Raw genomic sequence first — 10,072 nt, forward strand, 5'->3', positions numbered from 1 at the left:
AAATGAAATCTACCTTCCAAACACAACCTTAGGGCTTTTGAAATTCCAAGTATTGTAACATCAAATTAGGAATTTTGGGGGTATCCTTGGACTATTATAAGAGGTTTGACATATTTTTGATGCACAATTCTCATTGTAGAAGTATAAATTTAAAAATTTTCATCTCTTACTATTCTACAATTGTGCTAATTCTTGAGTTTTAACCTTTTTATCATCTATTTCCCCAAATTGGTGTGGTATTATTGATTTTGTGTATAATTTTTGTGTGGATTGGTTGTGAATTATTTTAGGTGACACATATTTGGCTTTGGATTACTCTTGTTCATTGGTTTGTGTTTCTTTGTTGATTAAATTTCTCATCACTTTCACCATGAGGACAAGAACACGAACCTCTTCGGCACCTAAGCCACTCTATGACCCAAACGCATATTCTCGAAAAATCACAAAAAAACCACCAACCAAACCCACAAAACGACCTACACAATCTAAGCCAACCTCTAAACCCTCCACACCTAAAGCACCATCTAGAGTCCAACCTCTCCCCCCATCACCATCAACCCCACTTTCTTGGTTAACCGAGTCTCAAAAACAATGTGCAAGGAAGCTTAAAGATCGAACCATGGGACACACTCTTTACTTTTCTCTCTCAGATGCTAAAAACCTTGGGTTTGAATGATTCTTTGATAGCATTGCAATAACACATGGATGGAGTAAGGTCCTTCGTATTGATCATGATATTTGTCCATCACTTGTCATTGAATTTCTTGCCTCACTTGATGTCCAATCAAATAAGGGAGATGTGGTATTTTCTTTGGACTGAGACGAGCGGATTATGTCGTGGGACGATGTGAACATGGCTTTTGGATGGCCGAATAAAGGTGTCATGGGTCCGAAAGAGTTTATGAAATTCAAGGGAAGTCCAAGCTACTCTCTCTTCGATTCGAGTACTTTTTGGAAACAAATAACAGGTCGAACATATTGGGAGTCCGGTGTCAGCAAATCTAGTTCTATTGGTTGTCCGGCTCTTCGCATGCTACATCGATTTATACTTCAGTTATTTCGACCCAAGAGTGAGGCCGGCCAGGTGATTACATTGGACTTAAAACTTCTATGGTGGCTCACTAGATCTCATGGAAATGCAAGCCTGAATCTCGCCAAATTCCTCATTGAAGCATTTTTATGGGAGCGGGATCTGAAGAAGGGTGATATTTCCATGGGTGGATTTGTTTCTGTGTTATGTGCGGCATTATATGTTGATCTGAAAAATAAAGAGACATTTGAATCCACCAACTACATCAATCAGGCTGCAATGGACAGATTCGGTTGGCTTTTCCACCGGTCCAAGGGTCGATATGTTTGGTTTGTTAAGGGTTGCCGAAGTTCCGATGCAAGGTTGGTGTACGACATTTTCCCGAATGATGCACCCCACGATGCAAGTAGTCTAAGTTGAAACCCACGTGAGATCACCGAGCGAATAGAGGTACACGGTGAAGTGCAACGTACTTTCCCTTGTTCACATTGTCAATCGGTGACCGCTAGAACAAATAGCCCGGTGGTTGAAGATACCTCTCATTCTCGCCCTCCACCATCCTCTAGTAACCCAACTTCTAGTACTACGACAGCTCCACTCACTCTTGATGAGCAACTGAAAAATTTTATGGATTCTTGTCTTTCTTTTCAGGATTCAGTTCTCACACGACTCACCACCATTGAAGGACAGGTACAGGATCTATATGCTGAGATTCGTGACTTGCGTCGCCATGTTGGAGTTCCTAGGGCCACTGTTTCTGTTGTCGTCACTGCTACCGTACCTAATGGTAGTAGCGAGTCCCTTTGAGTGAGCCATACCTTTCCTTTCTCCTTTGTATGCTTGTACATAGTGAGGACACTATGCTTCATTCTAGCTTGGGGGAGGGATACTTATCTTTAATTGCTTTAATAGTGTAGTTTTTATTGCTTTCTTAGGACTGTTGTACGGTTTGTACCATTCATTAGGACTTGGATTTTACGTGCAACGAAAAAAATGTATTGCTTTCTTAGTTTAGTTGTGCTTTTGATTAATGTATTCTTGTGCCTATCTTAAACTTGTTTGACTTCGAACCGTGTGCGGATTAGATTAGACTCTCTTGAGCTTCTTCTCATCATAGTTATGATTTTGAAGTTCGGTCGGTGTGCTTTATACGTTGATAACTGCGTAGCAATGTAGCTTGCGATTAATTGGTTCGTGGTAAGATGTTTTGCTCTTTTTGAGTCTAGCTAGTCGAGATTTTGTAGACCCCAAGCCATGTGAGTTTTTGAAACCTGATTGATTGACTGTCAAATTTATAACAGTCTATATTTTTGTATGTGTGATAGTTCCTGGTGCAACTTTGATCTTGATTTTGCCTTAAGACTCGTAGTAATTCGGTTGTGATGAGTGTACGATTAAAATGATAAAGGTCTTTCTTTTTCTTAATTTGAGCCTCCAAAAGTTATTTTTGTACATTTGCTCCTTAATTGTTACCCATGTTGAGCTTTATCCTTCATTGAATTAGCCATATTACAAGCCTTCGGCCTCAATTGGTTACTATTCCCAAGTCTAGCTTGGGAGAGTGGTCTATTTGTGATTTGTGATTTTTATTTGGCTAAATATTTGGTTCATGGTGCAATAAAGGAGATTTTGAAAAAAAAAAAAAGAGAAAAAAAAACAAACAAAACAAAAGGAAGAGAAAAAGCAGAATAAATGGGGTATAAAAAAATAAAAAATAATAAAAAAAAAAAATAAAAGAGGGTTGAAGAAAGAAGGGAAGAAGAGGATATTAAATCACTTTGGTGTATTGTGATTTTTGTTTTGATCTTTATGGTGTATAGGGAGGCAAGATGCTAAACAAGATTATCTTTGACATGCATTCAATTGTGTTGTTATTGTGGACTTAAAGAAGCAGAAAATGCTAGAAAAGATGCGGAGCTTGCAAGGAAAGAAGCGGAAGCAACTAGGGATGAGGTAGACCAAAAAATAGCTGCTAATAACAAGTTATCGGAGAACAGGCTTAAAAAGATACTACAAGGTTGTGGGATAAATGCTTCCAAAAGTGATGATTCAGATAGTACTAGCTCGTCATCTTCAAGTAAGCAGGTAAACTTTCTAAATTATTCTTTTTTTTTTGTCATCCAATTACTCAAATTGTTTTATAGCTTGTTTGATTTCTTTGATACAACAATAAAATCTACTCTACTTACACTTTGGTAGATAATTTTGGATATGTTTTTTGTTAATGCTATTTTGGCTACGTAGTTGGTCAGCTATAGATTGATGTTTGTAGGAATTTGAACAATTAACTTCATTTTTTTTTTTTGGAAAAATGCTACTGTTATATCATATGACTAGTTAATGATAAAAAAATTTCTTCTAAATACATTTTTTTTCTCATCTGTTGCAGGTAGGATGAATTAATTCGAGCTTTGAAAGTTGACACTAACTAGAGATCATGAAGTACAAGATGTATTGGAGTATTGTTTTTTTTTATGAGTGGGATATTATAAAAACAAATTTATTTTAGGTTTTTAATTATGCACATTATTAAGGATTTTTTTACTAGTATTACTTTGACATTGTGAAGACCTATTAAATTAATTCCATGTACTCAATCTATATGCATCTTCTTTGGTATAAAATTTTATTATTCATTTTGAAATAGTTAGCAAATTTATTTCATTAATATAGGCTTATAGTAGATGTTGCAACTACATGTGAAATATCTATTCTCATTATTTAGTAGCATGTAAAACACTACTTTCATCATCAAGAATTTGATAAAGATACGCATGTGGTTTAGTGAGTTAGTTAGCCACGGGTAACTCCTACTTGCCATGATTATACTTGTAGCTAGAAGACATATTTAGCCACGAGAAAATTCGTGGCAAAAAAAAATCATTTATGCCACGATACCTTTTTTCCCGTGGCAATCACCTAGCCACGCACACTTGTGCCACGACTTTATTTTTAATGAATTCCCGTGGCTAAACAGCATTGCCACGGGAATTTCAAACTTGTGCCACAGTAATATCAATAGCACAAAAGTCAAATTGTAGTAGTGTATACCAATGATTTGAGGCACCCCTTGTAGCCACATCATATCTCCTTTCACCTTTCAAATATGCAATCCTTTCTTCATAAACCACTTTGAGCCTCGTCTAACGATAGACCTTTCTTTTTTCAACCTACATCTATCTATCCTTGGGATGGGATGGTGTGCAGCTTTTGCAATTCTAAACAAAGCTTGAGCAAATTCAAAAGATTAAAATAGCAAAAATAGCAAAAAATAAATAAAAGTGTATAAAAGGGCAAGTCTTCCAATGTCTTTGATATGAAAATGTCTTTGATATGAACGCGTCTCAGATTGCGTCTCTTATCGAGTGCTCGGTGCCGTGCCTGAGAAACATGAATGCCAAGTGAGTGATAGACCGCATGATCGGGATTGCCCACACTTATTAAAATAAAATAAATGCTAAAGCAAAGAGAGCTAAAAAAAAAAGAGTCGAAACTCAAGCATAAAAATACAAAGATTTAAAAGCAAAGTTGCACACCTTGGGGGGCTTATCTAGGGTCTTGATCCTTTATCCCCTTCTTCTATAACCTTTAGCCTAACCGCGTTACAACCCTTAAAAGACCTTTTTGAGGTATACACACACTTGTGCGAGGTTCGGCTAGAGCTACGTTCGGCCTGATTCCTAACGGATACGTAGGCAACCTCATATCAAGGTGCGGCCGTAATAAAGATGCATTCATATTCACATTCACACACTTACACCATGATCATATCAAGGGATCTCCTATGCTCATCCCTATCCATTTAGAGCTAGACTTGGGGCTTGATCCCTACATCATTAGCTTACCTAGCCTAAGAGTCACCACCATTTGACTCTTTTAACAAATAATATCTTTCCACACACTTAGCTCTTGAGGCCTAGCTTTAGTGTCACTATCACACACATCACATATACATGACCAAATATATTTCCCTTAGGAACCCTTTGTCATGAAATCTTAACATAACGATGAAGCATGCCTTGTCACATCACTCATCACTTATAATTGTCATAGAAATATGAAGTGCTTAGCCTCCGTGTCTAAGTTACCTAAATGCTTTCATCATTGAGTCAACAGTTGAGATAGCCTAGGATGGATTAATCCTTGCACCTTGAGAGATAGTATCAAACAACATTTGACTAAGCTCATTCAACATTCACCTTCAAAACTTCGATTCTTTTTCGCGTCTTTCTTTTTTGGGAGAAAGTCGGTACCCTCCACAAAAATGACAGAAAATTTTTGTTTTTTGCATTTTCGAGTCGCACGATCACATTACAATGCACACACGAGTCATGTACACATTGAGTCATGTCATGTCATATCACTTTGATTTGAGTCACATATGTCATTTCACTTTGAGTCGAGTCAACCTCGAGTCATTCAATCACAAAGAGTTAAGTTTATACCTTGAGTCGTGTCAAGTCGATAAGTCAAGCAGCATTAAGCCTTAGGTCAACCCTAAGATAATTAAAAAGATTGGCAAAGTTCTATAGTCAAAATAAATACAGGTGCAGCAGAATAGGGAAGACCTTATCACAACGTTCGGCGACAGAGTCAATTCTTGGCGCCAGAGATATTCCAGCAGCGACAGAGCTCGAAGCCTCTTAGAAAGGTGATTTCAACCTCATACAGCAATTTCGGGTTCCTTGGTACGCCAGTTAGCCCCTCTAAGCAATTTTGACATGATTAAGTAGTCAGTTTGATTACAATCACAATAAGTGGTCGACCTGATGAAAGATCGTCTCACTTAGCTTAAAGCGCCTAAGAATTACCTCATCACACACCGACATACTGGTTTTAGCAGAAGCAAAGTGAACTTTAAAGATCGACAAGTGTTGGTCTTCGGTAATTTTCTTCGGAATATTATCTCAACAACTGAGGATGACTTCAAGTAAAGTTATTTTTGACGACATTTGGTAAGATTGTGGAAGTTGTCACTAAAGATTTGAGAAGATAGCACGAGATGGGCGGTCTTCGACGGCATTCGCTAAGATTGTGGAGGTTGTCACCCAAGATTTGAGAAGATAGCACGAGATGGGCGGTCTTCGACGGCATTCGCTAAGATTATGGAGGTTGTCACCCAAGATTTGAGAACATAGCACGAGATGGGCGGTCTTCAACGGCGTTCGCTAAGATGGTGGAGGTTGTCACCAAGATATGAGAAGAGCGGTTCATGATGAGGCGGTCTTCGATGACTTTTGCTATGATTGGAAAGGTTATCACTATGGCTCAAGAAAAGGCTCAATATGTAGCAACATTGATCGACGGCGTTCCCAAGATTGCGGAAGATCGTCAAAACAAGCAGCGAGATGGCGTTCATAGATTGTGGAAAGTTGTCAAAAAGCAACTGAGAATTGTTTCAAGAGAAGCAATCTTCGATAGTATTCCCTTGGACGTGGAATATTATCAATGCGGATGAGGATTTGTTTCAAGAGAAGCAATCTTCGATGGTATTCCCTTGGACGTGGAATATTATCAAAGCGGAGGAGGATTGTTTCAGGAGAAGCAATCTTCTAATTTGGAAGCAGTTACAGGCGTAGCGGTTTTCAAGCGGGATGGCAATCTCTAGCTTGCAGGAGGACATCAAAACAACAGTAAAGCGACAGCGAATCGGTTACTTTCAGAGACGTGTGCTCGACGGTGCAAGATACGCGTTTCTTAACTCTCTTATCTGTTTGACTAACGCTAGTTTTGCAGGTATCGGCGTTACAAGAGTGATTTAGGATCGCAGAACGTTCGGAATCATTCTCCGTCCCTATCGATACTCTGACTTTTGTTTTCGAAACTTGCGTTTCTCCAAACTCAGTCAAAGTGGGGGCTTCTGTAGACACCCATTTGTGTCTTCCTAAAACCAAACCCGGTGATGAGTACCTTTCACATTGAATCATAATCGAATGAAGTGAAAGTGTGGAAAGTCTAGTGTTGCAGAAAGTTTTAATTTCTTTTCTCTTCTCTCTATTTTTGAAAACTTATTTTAAGAAAATAGCCAATCCAATTTGGTTGGTTCATGATATGGTTCCAATAATAGTGTAGTTGGATGGGGCTTGCAAAGAGCTTTCTAACGATATATTATAAGCCCAATTCCGATGAATATTGAGGAAATTATGGCCAATTTAATAAATTGGGCCCGGTTTAAGCCTTATATGCGGCCCAATGATCTAGGGGAGGGCCTAATATGATTTATCATTCCTAATGCAATTAGGAATGGTTTTAGTCTTCAAGAATCTTCTAGAAGGTTCTTTTCATTCCTAATTCAATTAGCATTGATAAATTGTCATTTGACTTTTCAGAGTTTTAATTAAAATCAAATAGCATTTTCGAGGAAATTATATGATTTTATCCTCCAGTACGGTAAACTTATCTGATTTTCGAAAACGCGTTGGAAATAAGCTTGGCGCCTAATCCCAGGCCTTGGCGCTTAGAACCAAGCCTGGCGCCTGGCGCTAGCCATTGGCGCCTAACGCTAGTGTTGGTGTCTGGCGCCAGTTAGCCAAGGGTGGCGCCAGCTCTGTTTTTTATGCGTCAGACTCTGTTTTGTTTATTTTATCTTTTTGGCTAATTTTCTCTATAAATATCGTATTAAAAACTTCGTTTTCATTCACCAATTCTCCTCATTCACAAGTTTTCCTCAACAATTAGTTTTTACTCGCATTCTTTATTTCAGTCATCTCTATCATTCATCTTTCTCTCTTTTTCTAAACTTTGTTTTCACATACAAAATTCCGCATTCACAAGATCTAGAAACACCTAGCCATATTCGAAGTTGCCTTCGCCCTAGACGTGAAAGGTTTTAATTTCTGAGGGTTTGGTCCCAAATCTCTCTTTCAATTATTTAATTTAATTGTTTTGATTATTATTTTTCTTGAAGTTACTAACGTGTGTATTTTGTTATTAAAAAGAGGTACGAGGCATCAAAGTAAATGCTTTAATGGTTTTTATTGATATTATGATGTAGAAATCATGTTTGCATTGTTATTATGATATTCCTAGTATCATGTCTAGGGTACTTTTAATATTGAATATGATTGTTACGATGCTTCCTATGTTCTTCCTAATATTTATGATTGTTAGTATCATGTTAGGGCTGAAGATTTGATTTTTATTGCTTAGTGACATGCTAGGGTTTGTTATTAATCTTGTTAGTATCATGCTTAGGATCTTGCTATGTTCATTATGTTTTAATATTAACATGAACATGATTATGATTATAATTGTTATGATTTATGATGTTTATTTTATTTATGATTACTATTTATTATTTATTATGTTGCTTGATTATTTTATTGCTATTGCTTGATTACACCTTTTATTGCATGTTTAAAGGGAATTTGTACTTGTAATCACGCTTAATAAGATAATTAATAATCTTGTTAGGGTTAATTGTGATTATAAATTCAAGTGATCGCCAATAATAGATTTGTTTTTGCATTAATATTCAACCAATATAGATTAAACAGGTTTAGGGTTAATCCTATTGATTGCATTTTAGTCAGAAAGCGCACAAGAATACGATCAGAATAAAGTAGAGGCCTATTATTAGGGCAGGTTCAATCTCTTTTAGGTTGGATTTGTACCATCATCCCCGAACCCTTATTTGGTTCAAGACCTTATGGAGTTGGCGATCTCTTGGATCGTTAAGGGGTGTAACCTTCATCCTCGTAAACGGTTTACAAGATCCTAAAAAACTTGTTGGCGACTCTTTTGCTCTATCTTCTTCCCTTTTGGACGCCATCGTACTTTAGTGTATGATCACAGTGGGGTTCAAGCTAGTGGGATTAACGCTTGAAATTATTCCCTACACTCACCCATCATTCTCATCTCGAACTCACCACTCAAAATTAAAGGTCAGCAAAGTACTTCACCAAAGATTCGTTAGTTGCATCAAAAATAATATCATCTACATATATTTGTACAACGAAAATGTCAGTTCCTTTAGATTTCAAAAACAATGTTTTGTCTATTTTTCCTCGTTTAAAATAATTATCTAATAGGAACTTGGACAACCTCTCATACCATGCCGTTGTTGCTTGTTTCAGCCCATAGAGAGCTTTATCAAGTTTATAGACATGATTTGAGAATTTTGGGTCTTCAAATCCAGAAGGTTATTCCAAATAGATGTCCTCTTTTAATAAACCATTTGAGAAGGCACATTTGACGTCCATCTGGAACAACTTAATATCCATAAAAGCTGCAAAAGCAATAAGAATGTGTATAGCTTCTAACCTGGCAGCTGGTGCAAATGTCTCATCAAAGTCTATGCCTTCTTGTTGATTGTACCCCTTGACGACCATCCTAGCCTTATTTCTCACAATGATTCCATGTTCATCAAGCTTGTTTCTGTACACCCACTTTAGTCCAATGACTTTATGGTGTTCTTGCATAGGAACTAGGTGCCAGACTTTGTTTCTTTCGAATTCACTTAGTTCAGCTTGCATTGCCATTAGGCTTCATCACAGTTCTTTGGTTCCAAAGTAGATAGGAACGAGAAAAATGCACAGAAGTTTCTCAGCTGGGAATGAGTCTGAGTTCCTTTGGTTATGTCACTCATAATCATATCCACTGGGTGAGACTTTTGATGATTCCAACGTTTAGGGGTAAAGTCTTTGATTGGATACAGTCTTTCAGGTGCAGCACCATTGTCTTCTTTCTCTTGATTCAGTGGTTCTGGATTCTCAAGCTCTAGGTGTTCCTCTTGAGGAACTTCTGTTTTAGTTTGTAGGGACTATTTCAAGCGTTACCCCTAGCTTGAACCCCACTGTGATCATACACTTAAGTACGGTGGCGTCCAAAGGGAAAGAAGATAGAGCAAAAGAGTCACCAACAAGTTTTAGGAACTTGTAAACCGTTCACAGGGTGAAGGTTACACCCCTTAACGATCTAGGAGATCGTCAACTCCAGTAGGTCTGGAACCATGACTGGTAGTTCGGGGATGAAGGTAAAAATCCAACCTAAAAGAGATTGAACCTGGCCTAATAATATGCCTCTACTTAATTCTGATCGTAT

The 10,072-nt window shown here is 37.6% G+C and overlaps 1 pseudogene; it reads right to left on the reverse strand.

Moving 5' to 3' along the window:
* Positions 1 to 9,171: 9,171 nt before the first annotated feature.
* Positions 9,172 to 9,510, reverse strand: LOC145625254 (putative mitochondrial protein AtMg00820 pseudogene; annotated as a pseudogene).
* Between the last annotated feature and the right edge of the window lie 562 nt (positions 9,511 to 10,072).

Source organism: Chenopodium album, chromosome 3 (assembly GCF_948465745.1).
Source record: "Chenopodium album chromosome 3, dcCheAlbu1.1, whole genome shotgun sequence".
Classification (NCBI taxonomy): Eukaryota; Viridiplantae; Streptophyta; class Magnoliopsida; order Caryophyllales; family Amaranthaceae; genus Chenopodium; species Chenopodium album.